Genomic DNA, 16,779 nt, shown 5'->3' with positions numbered 1-16,779 from the left:
CACCTCAGCTTGTGAAGGATCAACTTGAAAAATCACTGGACCAGTAAAAGGGAACTGCAGGGATGTAATTTTCTATCCACATGGCTTCTGACAGTATTTATGTTGCTACAGGCATTTAAAAAGATATGCCACTCTAAGAAAGATGTGGTGAAAGAGGAATATATGAAAAGGATGATGTTGTGCATGAAAATACATAACAAGCAGTTCCGTTAAGTGCAGAAGGTGGTATAATCTAGTCTCCATAATCCCCCCTTCTGAGAAAATAACTCATACACTTGCAGACATCATTCATGGTATAAATCACTAACGTGAAGGTAGAAAAGAGTCTGCTTAGGGAGGGCTGTTTGAAATCCTAGCTCTGTTTCCTGTTAGCTCTGTTATCCAAGGCAAGGTACTTTACTCTCTAAGCTTCAGTTTTCTCATCTGTAAAAAGAATTTTTGAAATGTATCTATTTCATCAATCATGAATATTAATGAATAAAAATATAAAGTGTTTAGCACCGTACTTATAGGAAGTGCTCAAGGCACATTACATGATAATTACCACCATCATCATCATGATACTTATCTTAACAGCCTTCAAATACTTACTTAGAATTCTCTTATGGAAAACGAATGAGGTAGGTTTTATGTGGCTCTAGGGAAGAGAACTAGAACCAATGAGGAAATAATGAGGAAGATCTTCATTCAGTGTCGTGAAAAAATTTCTAACCATTAGGGTTGTCGGCATATTGGGTGATTTGCCCTGTGAAATAGTGTTTCCTGTCACTGGTGGTGTTTAAGTAGAAATATGGTATATTACTCCTGAAAAATATTATAAAAATGAGTTGGGCAGAAGGTTGGAATAGATACCTCTTAGACCTTGCCTATCTTGAAATATATGAATGTTTGGGCATGTATGACATGTACACACGTACAGACACACACACACACACACAACAGGAGGCAAACACCATGCTTCTCTCTTCCAAAAGGATCGTCCCTATTCTTTCTGTCATTTTCTTCCTCCCTTGCCTTTATGCACATTTTCTTTTAAGGTGTTTTTGAGCAAAGCCCTGTATGAGACAGGTTCTGCCAGATTAAAACTCAGAACTGGTATAGCCCATCCCTGCCACTGGGCAACATTCACAAATCCTCCTGGGTCTCTAGGAAATAATCTGTTTCCAATTTAATGAACAATTCCAACTCAGACCCGGAGGCACTTCTTCTAGGAAGATGATTCTACTGTTTAGTAGCAGCCCTAACTTTCATATAAAATGCCTTAATGGAAGTTAAATATTCTTAATTTCCCTAGCTTTGTGCTATTAACATGTCACAAGAGACCTGAATGGATTTAGCTTCCTCCTAAAAGTCTGACTTGTGTAGGATTTTACTGTCAGAGTGCCTGGGTGGGAAATACATTAAGCCTTTAAAATTAGTAACAGACTGAAATAAACACACGTGGAAATACATCCAAATACTAGCTGGCTGCAGAGTTCTATCTGTTCAAAACGTTACTTAAGCTGGTTGGCTGATGCAGTCCAATATTTTGAAGCATGATTCTAACAACAACCCAGGTCAACTAACTGGAAATATTCTATTTGTACTCTAGATGATTCACATCCCAAACAGGAACTGTCTGGAACAATAATTGATAATTATGGGATATTATGTAGTATTAGGGGTCAAGTCCAGTCCTATGGAACCTAGAAAACATGCATTTCAATACAACCTCCTTGAATAAACACAGAAATAGTTCATCTCTTTCATGAAAAAAAAAAAATGATGCTTATCGCTCCCCTCCAGTGGGACAAGAATTCATGGAAGTATATTCTGGTTCAAGGTCTGCAAAGTGAGTTAGCATCACACAGATGGGCACTGGGTATGGACCGTGGTTGTTTTGTTTTGTTTTGTTTTGTTTTTCGCAGTATGCGGGCTCCTCACGGTTGTGGCCTCTCCCATTGCGGAGCACAGGCTCCAGACGCGCAGGCTCAGCGGCCATGGCTCACGGGCCCAGTCGCTCTGTGGCACGTGGGATCTTCCCGGACCGGGGCACAAACCCGTGTCCCCTGCATCGGCAGGCGGACTCTCAACCACTGCGCCACCAGGGAAGCCCCATGGTTCCTTTTTATTAGACCTCGGGCTCCACTTGGGAAGACCCTCACCCAAAGAGCTTTTACTAAACCCCCAGCTACATTCTTCATGACAGAGCCTCTCCAATCTCTTCAAACAGCTCCTAAGTGCATACAAAATATATTTCTATGAACCATGTTACTAATGAGATGGCTTAGTTAATCACTGTGAGGATTATTTTTTAATATTTGATCTTGTTCAATAAAAGAATTTAAGATAAGTTATTATACACTATTAGAAAATGCAAATGCTTACATAATGAAAGTGAGGGGAAGAGGAAAATAAAAGGAGAATAGTAAGATGAAGGTAGAGAGCAAGTAGTACATGAACTATAGGTCATCCAGGCAATAAGATCTTCACATCTGTTGGAGATCAATTAGGATCTAAGCTTCTGAGTGCCAAAGCAAAGGGAAACGAAAGTCTCTTTCAAGATTTGGAGTTCAGAAAATAAAGACAAACGGGTTACACTGGAGAAGTACAGCTTTAAAAAAAAAAATGAAATAGTGATCTGGCTAAGAGAGAATTGAGACAAAGAGAAATCTCCTCCAGCTAAGAGCAGACTGACACTTATACCTGAGGATGAGCAGAGTCTTAGAGCTCCCATGGGTACAGCAGTGTTTTCACAGCTAAAAGGCGGGGAGAGAAGCCTGGTTGGCAGTCCAGGACTGTATTTAGGGAGGCCGGGGACTCTGGTGTCCATGTTCTGTCTGGTAACTCCATGCCTACACTCCTAATGGGACCTGCTGCTGGGTCAGTCCCAAGGAACTTGCCAGATCCTTGCCACTCTCCACTATGGATTGGGATCTCATATCAGAGAGAATAAGGCCATCCAGCAGGTGATGATTCTAGGTAGTTTCTACAGGTAAAGAAGCTGCTTATTAAGTTCAAGGGATAGGAAAGGTCTCCCCAATAATAAAAGAGGAGATGGAGAACCAATATGAAGGAAGAGAGAAGTACAGCAAAAAACACAGATGTGAAAGTACTAAAATACTAGGAATAGAATTCATAAAGGAGGGTGCTAAGAAGGATTCCAGGCCTAAGGGAGCTCAAGCAATAACTTACAAAGCATGCTGATTATTTAAAACTAGTATGCTGTCTATACTATAAAGTTTAGGCTTATTTTAACAAACACACAATGTCTCCCTTGACACCTTCAGAGATCATCGTAAAGTGAAACCTCCCTGGGGCACGACATAGTTTGCAGTGGTGCCCGTGGGTGTTGTGAGATCTGAATTCACTCCCTCCAGGAGGGACTGGTAGAGGCAGAGCAAGGGAAGGTCACGACATTTCGTCTCTCAGATGAAGACAGAGGGAAGGAGATGCCAGGTGGATAAGTACTCACGAGGTGATGGGCCTTGCAAACATTCTTTCTGGCTCTTACTTGGGATGTTTCCTGCTTTGGGGACTGGCATTGGAAGGTGGTCCTCTTTCCATCTGTGGCCACTCTGGATGGCCTTTTGCTCTTAGAGACACCTGTCTTCCTCCATGACCGGGTTCTCCAGGACTGTCTCTTCTCTACCAAAGTGAAGGTGTGTGGGCATCTGGCATGACGGCTTTGGCTATTTGCTGGGGTTGTTCTCCCAGAGCACTGCAGGTTGGGACTTATTGATAAAGATTAAGACACAGTCTTGAGGATCTGTAGCACAGAGTAGGCTAAAGTAAAAATGTGGCCTACTGATATTATCAGAAGATGCATAGTGTAAGTGGTAAATGACGAGCTCCTAGAGAAGAGTTTGAAAGAGCTGCACAAATATGAAGCACCGTCTCGCCCCCCCATTACGCTAGAGCAAGTCATTGTAGCTCTGAGTCTCGGTTCTTCACATACAACAACAATAGTTTAATAATCTCTTCTACATGAGATTCTTGCAAAGACTATTGAAATGAGTGTAAAACCACTTTGTAAAATACCATAAAATACTGCGCAAATATTAGCTATAATTATTCAGCATTACAACTTGTTTCATGGTTTAAGTTATTCATAGAATCAAAGAAGTATTACATCCCCAGAATCATATAAGTTGCATGTTTCTTGATATTTCAGGTTTGGTCTCCCAAAAGCCATGACTCTTTATGTAAACTGCTTTAACGTCAAGCTATAATCAGGTAAATATTTAAAGGTATTAATAGCTAGCACCGCAAGAGATTTTCCTACATGCCAAAGCCTGTATTTTAGATACCTTTTCTTACTTTATCTTCAAAATATATCTAAGAGGAAGATATGTTGTTTAGGGATTAGAAAACTTAAATGTATTAAAATTAAATAGAGAAGCTAATTTTAAAAATATAAATCTTTATGAAAGAAAACTAAATTTTCAAGAGAACAATATTTATATAAGTGTGTGACAGTTAGAGGCTGGGGTCTTCAGATAACTCTATATAAGTTAATTCCCATTCCCAACACGAAAATCCCAAGCAGAAACAAATGCTTTTGAAAATAGCAGTAAGGAGATCACCCTTTTAATAAATACTCAAAAAATCATCAAAAACTTCAATTTTTAACCAAATGGTTGTGTCTGTGTTTACCCCTTTTCATAAATATAGCATCAAGTCCAAGGAAAACACAAATATCTAATGAAGAAAACCATGCCAAAGGGACTCATGAAATATCTCTACTGAAAAGGAATGAAATGCCAAAGGGCAAAGGGGCAACACAGACTTTCCAACAGTCAAAAGAGGGGGTGGGTCAGGATCACTGCCCACTCAGGTCCCAGGAGACCTGGTTTATCTTCCTCAACACTGACTCTCTTGGTGACAGTGATCTATCTAAATAAAAGGAAAAATCAAACTCCTATCCTCCCTAAAGGGAATCTGGTAACAGTTTGATGGGAAGTTTCTTCTTTTCCCTTTGGTTTTCTAATAAAAACACCACCTTGAATAATTGCCCTGAGGGAAGTAGTCAATCACTGGTTGAATACCCTGAATACCTGCGACCTGTGGGAGTGGGGTTTTCAATGACAGAAGCCATGGCTGCAGTGCTCAAGTGATACACATGCTATTTAGGGAGACAGCACAAGTTCAGATTAAGAATGTAATCGACCTGGAAGCACATAACAAGCTTCTGATAAATGGTAAGGGCTCAGAAATGTTAACTGAATGTGAAAGTAGTAGTATGTACCTGATACACAGTAAGTACCAACCAGAGTGATGATGATGATGATGATGAAGAAGAAGATGATGATATATGAGAGGGACAAGAACATGCACATTTTATTGAGGGTCCACTGTGTGCCTGGCACTGTGCTTGGAGCTTTCACACACTTAAGTTCACTCAAACCTTACAGCAATCCTTCAGGTAGCTATAATTCTCTTCATGTATTGGAAGAAGAAGAAATTTAGTTGGTTAAGCATCTTTCTGAAGACTACAGGAAAATAAAAGATAGAGCTTGAGCATCTAGGAACTCAAAGTCCATGCTCTTTTCCCCACAGGAGGAGACCTGGGATTCCAGATCCCTAGGAGGCCCCCGTTTGGGGACTCTGTGAGTCCGTGGTCTGTGGAAAGTGTGTGCTCGATAATGTATTATTGTATGTATATGCTCCTTTCTCTGGGGAGAGAGTCTATAGTTTCTGTTAGATTCCAAAGTGGCCTGCTCTACACTAGTAGTCCCCCAAGGCGTGTACAGTGAAAGACATATTTCTCTAGGAATTTAGAGAAGACAGAAAACCATGTGGGGTGGAATCTTCCAGAAAAATTAGCGTCATAGAAGAAGTGAACTCCACCCAGGCATGAAGGACCCTGGGAATCTGTATTGGCAGAGAGGGCACCTCCAGCTGGGGAATCAGGAGTGAGAAGGGAACAAAAGACACTAGTTGGGTGACTGGTGAAGCCTTCCCAATACAGAAGGCTTACTCCTCAAGGTTCATGTACAGCAATACAAGTTTGAAATGGATCCTTTTACATTTGTTTTCCAAATTGTCTAGAAGGAGGGCGTTTCTCTAGTCACTGTAGGAGTGTTAATAGTGCCTTTAAAGACTGCCACATGTCCCTGCCAAGGGAGGCTCTCATCTCCCAGGGGTGACGATTTGGGATGTATGCATGGTATTTTCTATGACTACTTTCTTGGCTCTGAGCTCAAAACCACTTCCATGGGAGCTGGCTCTAAGGCTACTCAGTAGAAAGTGATGACCCTCCTAAAGAAATCGTCCTCTGCTAACATTTCAGTTCCAAAAAAGAGAAGGGGATAAAAGCGCACGTGCGCGCGCACACACACACACACAGACACGCACATGCACATTTTTTTTTTTTTTCCTATTTAGAACTCGGTTCTTGTTTGGAAGAAAAAAAATAATAAGATTAGTTGTAGTCCCAGAGTGTAAAACCAAATAAAATCAACTAGAAGTGACTTTGAAAAGATGTGGCCATAGTTGGTGAGGAAATTTATTTGTTTACTCTAAGTAAGACATAACAAAGGACTCAGGGTGTGGGCACTGTGAATTCTGACCTTTGCCTGTGTACAACAAGATTTCCATGCCCAATTTTCATGATTAGAGAACAAGCACTTAGAAAATTTCTTTTGTAGCTATAACTATCGGAAAGGAGACTTTCTAAGCCAATACCACCTTTTATCAATACAGAACAGAAACTGAGAAAAAATAGAACAGCAGCCCTATATGGTTCTATTTGCTAATATTTTTCTTAAGGTCTAAGATGATAAATACTCAATGCCTTTACCAGAAGGGATGGGTTTTCTTAGCACTCTGAATGAGACAATACCTTTCAGAATCTAAAATGTTTAACATCCCTGGTACAAAGACTTTAGAAGTCAAAGACTTAGATTTTTTATCTATAACTCCATATTTTGGGGATTAAGAAGTCCTGGTTGAGCCTAATATTCTTCTGCAACATAGTTAGCATATAAGCCCCAGACCAATCATGAATACAACAATGATGTATATTTATATAACATCACATCTTTGTCAAAGATGTGTCTGGCCTCATTTATCCTCAACATGAGCATGTGTCAAAGGTAGGGAAGGTGATATTGGACCCATTTTAAAGATCAGAACATGTGGGTCAGGTATAGTAAGTGTCCTTCCCAGGGTCTTCCAGATGGAAGTCCCAAATGTCCTCAGAATACATTCTATATTAGAACTGGGGTCATATTTTTAAAGCTCTTATTTACAAAAAAGCACTTGCCCAAGGACCCAAAATACATTACGGCCAAAGAAAGAGCCAGAAGGAAGGTGTCCTGGCTGTCAATCTCTTGCTCTGTCCATTAACACAAAAAGCAAATGGGACAAATTCATTTTTTCTAAGACATTAAAACATAAGGTTGGGCCTTCCCTGGTGGCACAGTGGTTGAGATTCTGCCTGCCAATGCAGGGGACATGGGTTTGAGCCCTGGTCCGGGAAGATCCCACATGCCGCTGAGCAACTAAGCCCGTGTACCACAACTACTGAGCCTGCACTCTAGAGCCCGCGAGCCACAGCTACCGAGCCCGCGTGCCACGCTACTGAAGCCCGCATGCCTAGATCCCATGCTCTGCAACAAGAGAAGTCACCGCAATGAGAAGCCTGCGCACCACAACGAAGAGTAGCCCCCACTTGCCGCAGCTAGAGAAAGCCTGTGCACAGCAATGAAGACCCAACGCAGCCAAAAATAAATAAATAAAATACATAAATAAAAAAAAAACATAAGGTGCATATGGTAGTTCTATTTTTAGTTTTTTAAGGACCCTCCATACTGTTCTCCATAGCGGCTGTATCAATTTACATGCCCACCAGCAGTGCAAGAGGGTTCCCTTTTCTCCACACACTCTCCAGCATTTGTTGTTTGTAGATTTTCTGATGATGTCCATTCTAACTGGTGTGAGGTGATACCTCATTGTAGTTTTGATTTGCATTTCTCTAATAATTAGTGATGTTGAGCATCTTTTCATGTATCTCTTGGCCACCTGTATGTCTTCCTTGGTGAAATGTCTATTTCGGTCTTCCACCAATTTTTTAACTGGATTGTTTGTTTTTTTGATATTGAGCTCCATAAGCTGTTTATATATTTTGGAGATTAATCCTTTATCTGTTGTTTCATTTGAAAATATTTTCTCCCATTCTGAGGGTTGTTTTTTTGTCTTGTTTATGGCTTCCTTTGCTGTGCAAAAGCTTTTAAGTTCAATTAAGTCCCATTTATTTTTGTTTTTATTTCTGTTACTCTAGGAAGTGGGTCAAAAAAGATATTGCTGTGGTTTATGTCAAAGAGTGTTTTTCCTATGTTTTCCTCTAAAAGTTTTACAGTGTCTGGTCCTACATTTAAGTCTTTAATCCATTTGGAGTTTATTTTTGTGTATGGTGTTAGGTAGTGCTCTAATTTCATTCCTTTACATGTAGCTGTCCAGTTTTCCTAGCAATCCCACTACTAGGAATATACCCTGAGAAAACCATAGTTCAGAAAGAGACATGCACCACAATGTTCACTGCAGCACTATTTACAATAGCCAGGACATGGAAGCAACCTAAGTGTCCATCGACAGATGAATGTATAAAGAAGATGTGGCACATATATACAATGAAATATTACTCAGCCATAAAAAGAAACAAAATTGAGATATTTGTAGTGAGGTGCATGGACTTAGAGTCTGTCATACAGAGTGAAGTAGGTCAGAAAGAGAAAAACAAATACCGTATACTAACGCATATATATGGAATCTAAAAAAAAATGGTACTGATGAACCTAGTTGCAGGGCAGTAATAAAGAGGTAGACATAGAGAATGGACTTGATGACGTGGGGCGGGAGGGCGAAGGTGGGGGGAAGTGAGAGTAGCATCGACATATACACACTACGGAATGTAAGATAGTTGGCTGGTGGGAAGCAGCCGCACAGCACAGGGAGATTGGCTAGGAGCTTTGCGATGCCCTAGAGGGATGGGATAGAGAGGGTGGGAGGGAGGCTCAAGAGGGAGGGGACATGGGGACATGTGTATGCATATGGCTGATTTGCTTTGTTGTGCAACAGAAACTAACACGGTATTGTGAAGCAATTATACTCCAATAAAGATTTATTAAATAAAAATACCATAAGGTGCGATGTATCACTGCCAGTGGAGGGTTTCTGCCCCATGGTAGCAGGGTCTCCCTAGAACATGTTAAACAGCTTGTTAAACAGGACATCCCCACTGGGATGTGTGCACTTCTCTCCTTCCCTACCCTGATTATCCTAATTCAGACCCTCAGCAGAGCTCGCCGGCATCCTGCAAAGAGCCCCTAAATGGATCCTCCTGATTCCAGTTTTGTCTGCTGCCCATTCGTTTCCAGCTTTCTAAACACAAATCTGACAATGTTACTTCCTTGCTTAACATGCTTCCATGGCTCTCCAGGGCCCGCAGGATGTAACGTATACCAATGTGTGCAATGGATCCAGAAAACCTGGCCTCCAGCCCCTGCCCGTCTCCTCTCTCCCCTCTCTTCCTCCGCACCCCTGGGTCCTACACTCATCACACCCTGCACTTCTCTAAAGCAGCCTGCTCTCTGTTGCCTCAGGGCCGTTGCACATGCTGCTCCTTCTGTTTACAATTATGACAGCTAACATTTTGTAATGATCTGCAGGCCATAAGGATGATGAGAGCTTTTTATGTATTATCATATTTTAATTTTCACAGCCACCTTATGAGGTAGGAACTCTTATTATCCCAACTTTAGAGATAAATAAATTATCTTAGAGATTTTAAAAGTTTCTCAAGCCCACAAGTGGCACAGCTGGGTCTGGAAGTCAATTCCATCTGACCTCTAAGCACTGGCTCTCGGCCACTGCCTCTCCAGAATCCCCTTTCAAGTATGAGTTTGGAAATCGGGACCTTCAGAAGAACCCCCCTAAATCTTCCCTCCTCTTCAACTCTACCTCAAATAAAACAAAACCCACTCCCTTGGGTAAGCTCGGCTTCTCTTTGCTCACCTAACTTGCTGTGTTTACTGTGTCACAGTGCCTACAGTGTGGACCATAATTACACACTTTCCCGCCATCTCTGAATATAAGGTCTTCTTGCGCAGGGCTGTTTTTACACCTCCTTGTATTCCCAGCACTTAGCACAGGGCCTGGTTCCCAGTTAGCACTGGCAAAGAAATCCTTAAGATTGTTTTGTCCAGTGGTACCAAAGCATCAACCAGTCCAAGGCAAAATGAGAAATTAAGGCTATGGCATGAGCCTTGCATTTCTGCTAAAGTTATGCAAACATCTCTATGCTACAGTGTCTTTTATTTATTTTACAAAATGATAGTGATCACTGCATCCTAAGTCCCCGAAGTTTATTTTGAAATTTTATCGTTTTATGAAATTCCAAAGTCTAGGAGTCACTAACCTGGTCAGTTACTCGGCCCAGCTTCAGAGCAGAGCTGCTGGTCTCTGCTCTGAAGCTGGTGTCTCCAGCGGCATGCTGTGACCTGTCTCACTTAGTTTTATGATAAGTCTGATCTCCTAACTACAATGGAGCCCTGAGATTTCCCCAATAGAGTGGAGGAAAGAAGTCCAGTTCTGGCTTTAGGAGTGTTTCTGGCGACTGGATGTGATCCTAGGAGGGCTATTAAGACAATCTGATCTTCAACCTGGTCAACAAGGTTCAGAGGAGAAATCCTGATGGCAGCCAGGTTGGTAGCTGCTGTCAGCAACGAAAGAGGCTTGCAGGCTCCCCACACCGTCCCCCAAAAGCAAGTGACCCCTCTGGCTTGCCTCCCATGAACCATCCAGGGAGCTGTCCGAGCAGGGAGCGTACAACCCTGATACGTCTGGTATTCACACTACCCAGAGACACTTTCTCCTAGTAATCATACAACCCATGATACCTCATTTATACTCCTTGATTGTTTTGAATGATAAGCAAAACCGGTTGACCATCAGCCTGTAATATATCAGATACAAAATAGGTGGCTTAAAAAAATACTTCTCGGGCTTCCCTGGTGGCGCAGTGGTTGAGGGTCCGCCTGCTGATGCAGGGCACACGGGTTCGTGCCCCGGTCTGGGAGGATCCCGCATGCCGCGGAGCGGCTGGGCCCGTGAGCCATGGCCGCTGAGCCTGCGCGTCCGGAGCCTGTGCTCCGCAAGGGGAGAGGCCACAACAGTGAGAGGCCCGTGTACCGCAAAAAAAAAAAAAAAAAAAAAAAAAAAACTTCTCAGCAAAAGGAAGGGTACATTCCTTAAATGACAGAAGCACCTGCTTTTCTTTGCGGGGGGCAGGGAATGCATTGATGGAATGAAGTAGCTCAGACTATAAATTCTGGGCGCAAAACCAGGTGAGTGATTTTAGATAGTTGGGCTGGGCTGGAATTCCCTGCCCAGCTGCCGCTTCTGCAATGAAGTCATAAGGTTCTCTGTTCCGCTGCCCAAAGTCGTGCCAAGAATCCAACAGATGATTTCATTCCAAGACGAAGGAGGGAAACTAGAGTGAGTCTATTAAGCACTTTCATCTGACAATAAAAATGAGTTAATGGCTAAAATGTGTTTTCAAAACGTTTTAACACTACAAGTAATGGCACTCAAATGGGAAAATGCCTTGAATATCCTCATCCATCATTAATACCACGGTGTCCCTCAAAAGGGCTGGGTGTTCCCGGTGGAATGCAAGCTGCTAGAGTCGAGTTGTAAGGCAATCCATGGGAATTCTCAAAAAAATACCGAGAGACCATTACAGAGCTGAACGATTAAGTGCAGGTTTAAAATAGTCCTTTCAATATCTGAGTTCAGTTTTCTAAAATAGACTATTACCTCATCACAGCTAATTTCCCCATAAACATCAATATTACAGCAGCGAAAAGTCTCCAAGAAATGAGAGTGAAATTAGATTCTTTTTTAGGGAATGAAAGTCAATGTGCCCCCGCCCCCCAATTTCCAATACCAGTGAATATGGAAACAATCAAACTGGGACTTTGTTCTGGACCAGCCCACCGCTGGGAAATCATTAGTGAATTTGTTCCCTTCCACTTGTGAAATCAAGAACACGGTGAGAAGGAAACTGCTTGATGAGCTTCCCCCTTCCCTAGAAGGAGGGCTGACAGTCACAGCCCACCCAGGCCACTTCTGCCCCATTTCAAAGGGAGAGTGACCCCTGCAGGGCAGCAGTCTTGGAAATGCCTTCTGCTTACTGAGTAGTGTTGGGAAAGCTGTTTATTCCACCTCTCTCCGATAGCCTCGCTTCAGTCTAGAACCCGAAAGGGAACACGGAGAAGTCGCCCGAAGTTTGGGCTGTTCTGACCATCAGTGATTTAGATTAAACAGACTCTCATTTCTCTGGATTACAGATCTCCTTTTTCCAGAATTTGATTCTCGGGTATTTCAACCGACAGAAGCCAGGGCCCTCTAGCTCTGAGGGAGGGGATGCAGGGAATCTTGCCCTGCGTGCTGTTGGCCAAGCCCTCCCCCGCCGAGATGCTGGAGGGCCTCCTTGCTGCCCTCTCACCTCTATGAATGGTCCTTCTTTTTTTTTTTTTCTTTGCGGTACGCGGGCCTCTCACCGTTGTGGCCTCTCCCGTTGCGGAGCACAGGCTCCGGACGCGCAGGCTCAGCGGCCATGGCTCACGGGCCCAGCCGCTCCGCGGCATGTGGGATCCTCCCGGACCGGGGCACGAACCCATGTCCCCTGCATCGGCAGGCGGACTCTCAACCACTGCGCCACCAGGGAAGCCCTGAATGGTCCTTCTTAAGTCTCCGCTTCCTCCATCTAACCTTCAAGTGCCCGTCTCCAATGTTCGGTCTTCACACCTTGTCTCCCCGTCCCACTCTAGCCCCAAACTGGACCTCCCTCCTCAACTCCTGGCCAGTACCTCTAAGTGAATTTCCTGCAAGCACAGCAATTTTGGGAAGATCTTAATAACCTTAAATTCTGCCCTTCCCAAGTGTCCTCCTCCTTCTTTGTTCACAGAAAGGCATCATTGTCCATTAAATTATGAGCCAGAAACCTGAGTGTCCCCCGAGATTTCTGCACCTGCTGCCCCCCCGAGACCTGGTGTCTCACCAAACTCTCTCCAGGTACCTTCCACGTCTCCCCTGGCCGTGACTTCTCTCTAAGCCCTTCTCCTGGCCGCAGTCTCTCCCCATCATCTCCAGCCATTATCTTGGGCTCTCTCTCGCCTCCCCCAATCCAACACCAGATACCCCAAGCACCTCGGATCACACAGCAGACTCTGAGCGCACGTTATGGGAAATGTCCTGTGTAAAGTGAACGCTGGTGAATTAAGTCTAGTCTATATGTTATCTAACAATGTAACCTAAAAAAAAAAAAAAGAGAGGAAAGAAAAGAAAAAGGCTTTCCCCCAGTCCCTGCCTGGCTCTCGGTCCCTGGCAGCTGCTCCACACATTTCTGCCTGAGGTCTCTCTGCCTCCAGAGTTCACTGTCAAGTGGTGAAATATGACCTCGCAGGTCAAGGCACCGGGAGGCATGGTGCCCACGGATGGAGTACTTCTGGGAAGCGAAAGCCCCCTGAAGAACCCCATCCGCCCCAGTGTCAGGGACTGACTTGGTTTGTAAGTCTAGGTTTTCAGACACTGAGTTTTCTTAAACGGAGGTCCACCTGTGCACCAAAGGAGGCTTTGGAATTGATGGAGGTGTCAAAGCATTAGGTATATTAATTCCCAGTTCAAATTTATTTGGGGGAGGGTGTCAAAATTATAGAAGTACCAAAAAGACCACCAAAAGCCATTTCACATACTGAAAACCTAAAGAATTTGAAGCCAAGGGAGGTTGGCGTGGCCCATTACATCTCAAGTGTCAAGGTCGGCCAAAGGGCAGAAAACATCCCTTGAAATCTCAGAGGCAGGAGGGGCTTTGCTTTGGTCTCCATTTCTGAAAGGAGCAAATGCCTCGATTTCAAAGTACGCTTAATCGCAAACCAAAGTAACAGCTTAAAATAAAACCCCCAGCTTGAACCCCAAGCAAGCACTGAAGACCGTCACTGTAAGCTGGGACAGGGAAGGCGGGGGGAGGTGGGAGTGTGCTGAGTGCCCTGGAGGCCGGCTCTCCTGCAGGGAGCTGCTTTCTGAGGCAACTCCCCGGCCCAGCGCGATGTGGAGCTGCTGGGTGGAAGGAAAAAGGCATGTTTCAGAGTAAACGCTTCCCAAGCTGGCCATCAAATTAAGATGGGTGCAATTTTTCACATGGTATTCAGATCCTAAAACCTGACCCAAAGCTCTCTTTCAAGTTTCAGCTCCTCTGAACACTCTGTACTTTGGTCACACCAGAGTATGGACAGTGCCAACAGCTCTGGCCTGGTTCTTGCTTCTGTTTTTGTGTTCATGCTGCTCCCTTTGCCTGGAATGCCCTCCTCCTCTCCTCTGCCTCTGGATGGCCTATCTTTCAAGGCCCAAATCAGATTGCACTTCCTCCCAGAAACCTCCTCCCTGACCCCCAAGCTGAATGAACAACCTCTCTTCCTTGCTGTGGATTCTTTAAAGGCCCATTTCAACTACCCCCCCCCCCACCCCTCCCCAGCCAAGCTCCAAGCACAGGTCCAGCACGCAGCCTCTTCACTGATGGCCACTGAAATGGAATGGAAGATTCGGTTAGCAGTCACCGCATAGCAGTGACAGTAAGATTGTCAACGGCAAACAAGCCGAACAGAGGAAGGGTCGTTGGGAAGAGAAACAGGTTGGAGAAAATAAACATTTCCCAAAATAGAGATATTCTGTTGTTTTATGATCATAGATGACCTTGAGAATCTGATGAATATCAGCCTTCTTAGAAAAATGCACCCACACACAGACCCACATGTTTTTGCATATAATTCCAGGAGGTACAATACACACACTGACACCCAAGAATGGAAATCCCTCATTTATTTTAAAATCGCTAATTGAGTGTATGGACAGCCAGGCAGGATGAGGGAGGCATTTCCAGGTGTGTGGACCGTGGACCACGCTGAAGGAGAAAAGGAGTTCTTTAGTGGCAACAGCACAGGCTGCGGAGACCTTGGGTAAGTCTTCTACTTTTCTGAATTCGGGTTTTCCTCGTCTGTGAAATGCGAATCATAATACTTCCTTAGCAGTGCCGTTGGTGAGTAAATAAAATAATGCAGGGAAAGCACCTAGTATAATATCTGGCATGCAGTCAGCCTCCAGCAACAAATGCTAGTTTTCTGCACCTCCTGTCTCGCATATAAAAAACTGCAACCACAATGCAAACAAGTCATTTCCCTTTTAGCAATAAATTCTGCACGGCCGCTTTGGAGCGAGGGAAGAAAGCGACGGAGACCACCGCCTCGGCGAAGAGGTGAAGCCGGTGCCGCGCGGCTACTGCAGGCGCGTTCGCGTGGCTATTAATCATACAAGAGCCCATTTATGACAAACACAGGTCACTCCCTTTGCATGACAAGCCCTATGGGTCCACAGAGGCCCATTATCCAAAAAAAACAGAGCATTGTGGGCGACGCGGGCGAAGCCGAGTGCACACACACAAGCGGACATTGTGAGGCTGTTTGCACAACCCCGCGGTGCTCCTCGCGGATTTCCTGCCAGGGAGACATTTCCATCTCGCGGAGGCGGCTGCAGACATTTGCTCATTCAACATGGCTTCGGGCCGCGGGCTGGGAGAGCCAGGGGCGCGGCGCCCTCTGCCGGCCGTCTCCAGACCGCAGGCGGGGATGGGCGGAGGATAACGCCAGCTGCTCTCAGCATCCCAGCCTCCTCCTTCCCCTTCTAAAGGAAAGCGGTGCAACAGGCTTGAGCTCTGGGGTCTGGAAAGCCTGTAACATGTGTTGGCTGCAGGTCCTTGGACGAGCCACGTCACCCCTCAGGTCTTACTTTCCTAGGTGGAGCCCCCAGCGCTCATTTGTTTGCGGCGAGCCCTGAAGGAGGTGACAGCTACACCGCCCGAAGCCTGCCCCTCTGCCAGCGTGGAATAAATCCCTGTATTCCCCTTCTCCACCTGTCTCCAGTAGGGTGGCGATTGTCATCTGCCCTCTGAAACTAGGAAAGGAAATCAACCAGCACCTATGGGTAATGTCTTGGCTTAAACTGTAGCCAGTGTTCAGAGCGGATGTATGACTTTATCTTCCTGTGTCATCTCTTTTTTTCAAATGGTTCTCTCTTGCTTTACAGTGTGTGTTCTGTGTTGGCAAGGGCAGCCCCGACATGCAGTCTTTCACCCAGCATCCGAAACGCCCGACCTGCAGGACAGGCTCAGTTGAAGGTGGAGGGTGAGCTCGCAAAAATTCTCAGCTGAGTTGTCTTTCTCAGAGATAAAAGAAAGACCACCCTATTGAACTTCTTAAGCTGAGCTGTGATGTTTAGTATAGCAACAAGAACATGAACTTGGGTTTGGATCACAGCTTAGCTATTTATTAGCTGGGTGGTCTCAATCAACGTATTTAACAACATTTACTTAACCTCCCAGAGTCTGAGTTTCAATATGAGTAAAACAGAGATGAATTCAACCTCTTCAAGGCTGGTTTGTAGAGACAGTGACACAACATATGTAAGTAGCCAGATGCACAAATGGTAGTTGCCGTAATCACGATTACTATCGTTATTTTTCTTGTTCCACTCACTGGTCTTAGTTCTGTCCTCCTGGCCATGAGGAAGAGTCCCCTTTCTTTTTTTTGAAAATTAACTTTTTATTTCTAACATGGCCAAGAAGATACATGGACACTCAAAACCATCAAGAGATGCGCACAGAAATATACAGACATGACTTGAGTGCAGGCAGTATATATTTTTTAACATCTTTATTGGAGTATAATTGCTTTACAATGGTGT

Source organism: Hyperoodon ampullatus (assembly GCF_949752795.1).
Source record: "Hyperoodon ampullatus genome assembly, chromosome: 15".
NCBI lineage: Eukaryota > Metazoa > Chordata > Mammalia > Artiodactyla > Ziphiidae > Hyperoodon > Hyperoodon ampullatus.
The sequence above is the reverse complement of the archived record's forward strand: the minus strand, read 5'-3'. Positions refer to the sequence as shown.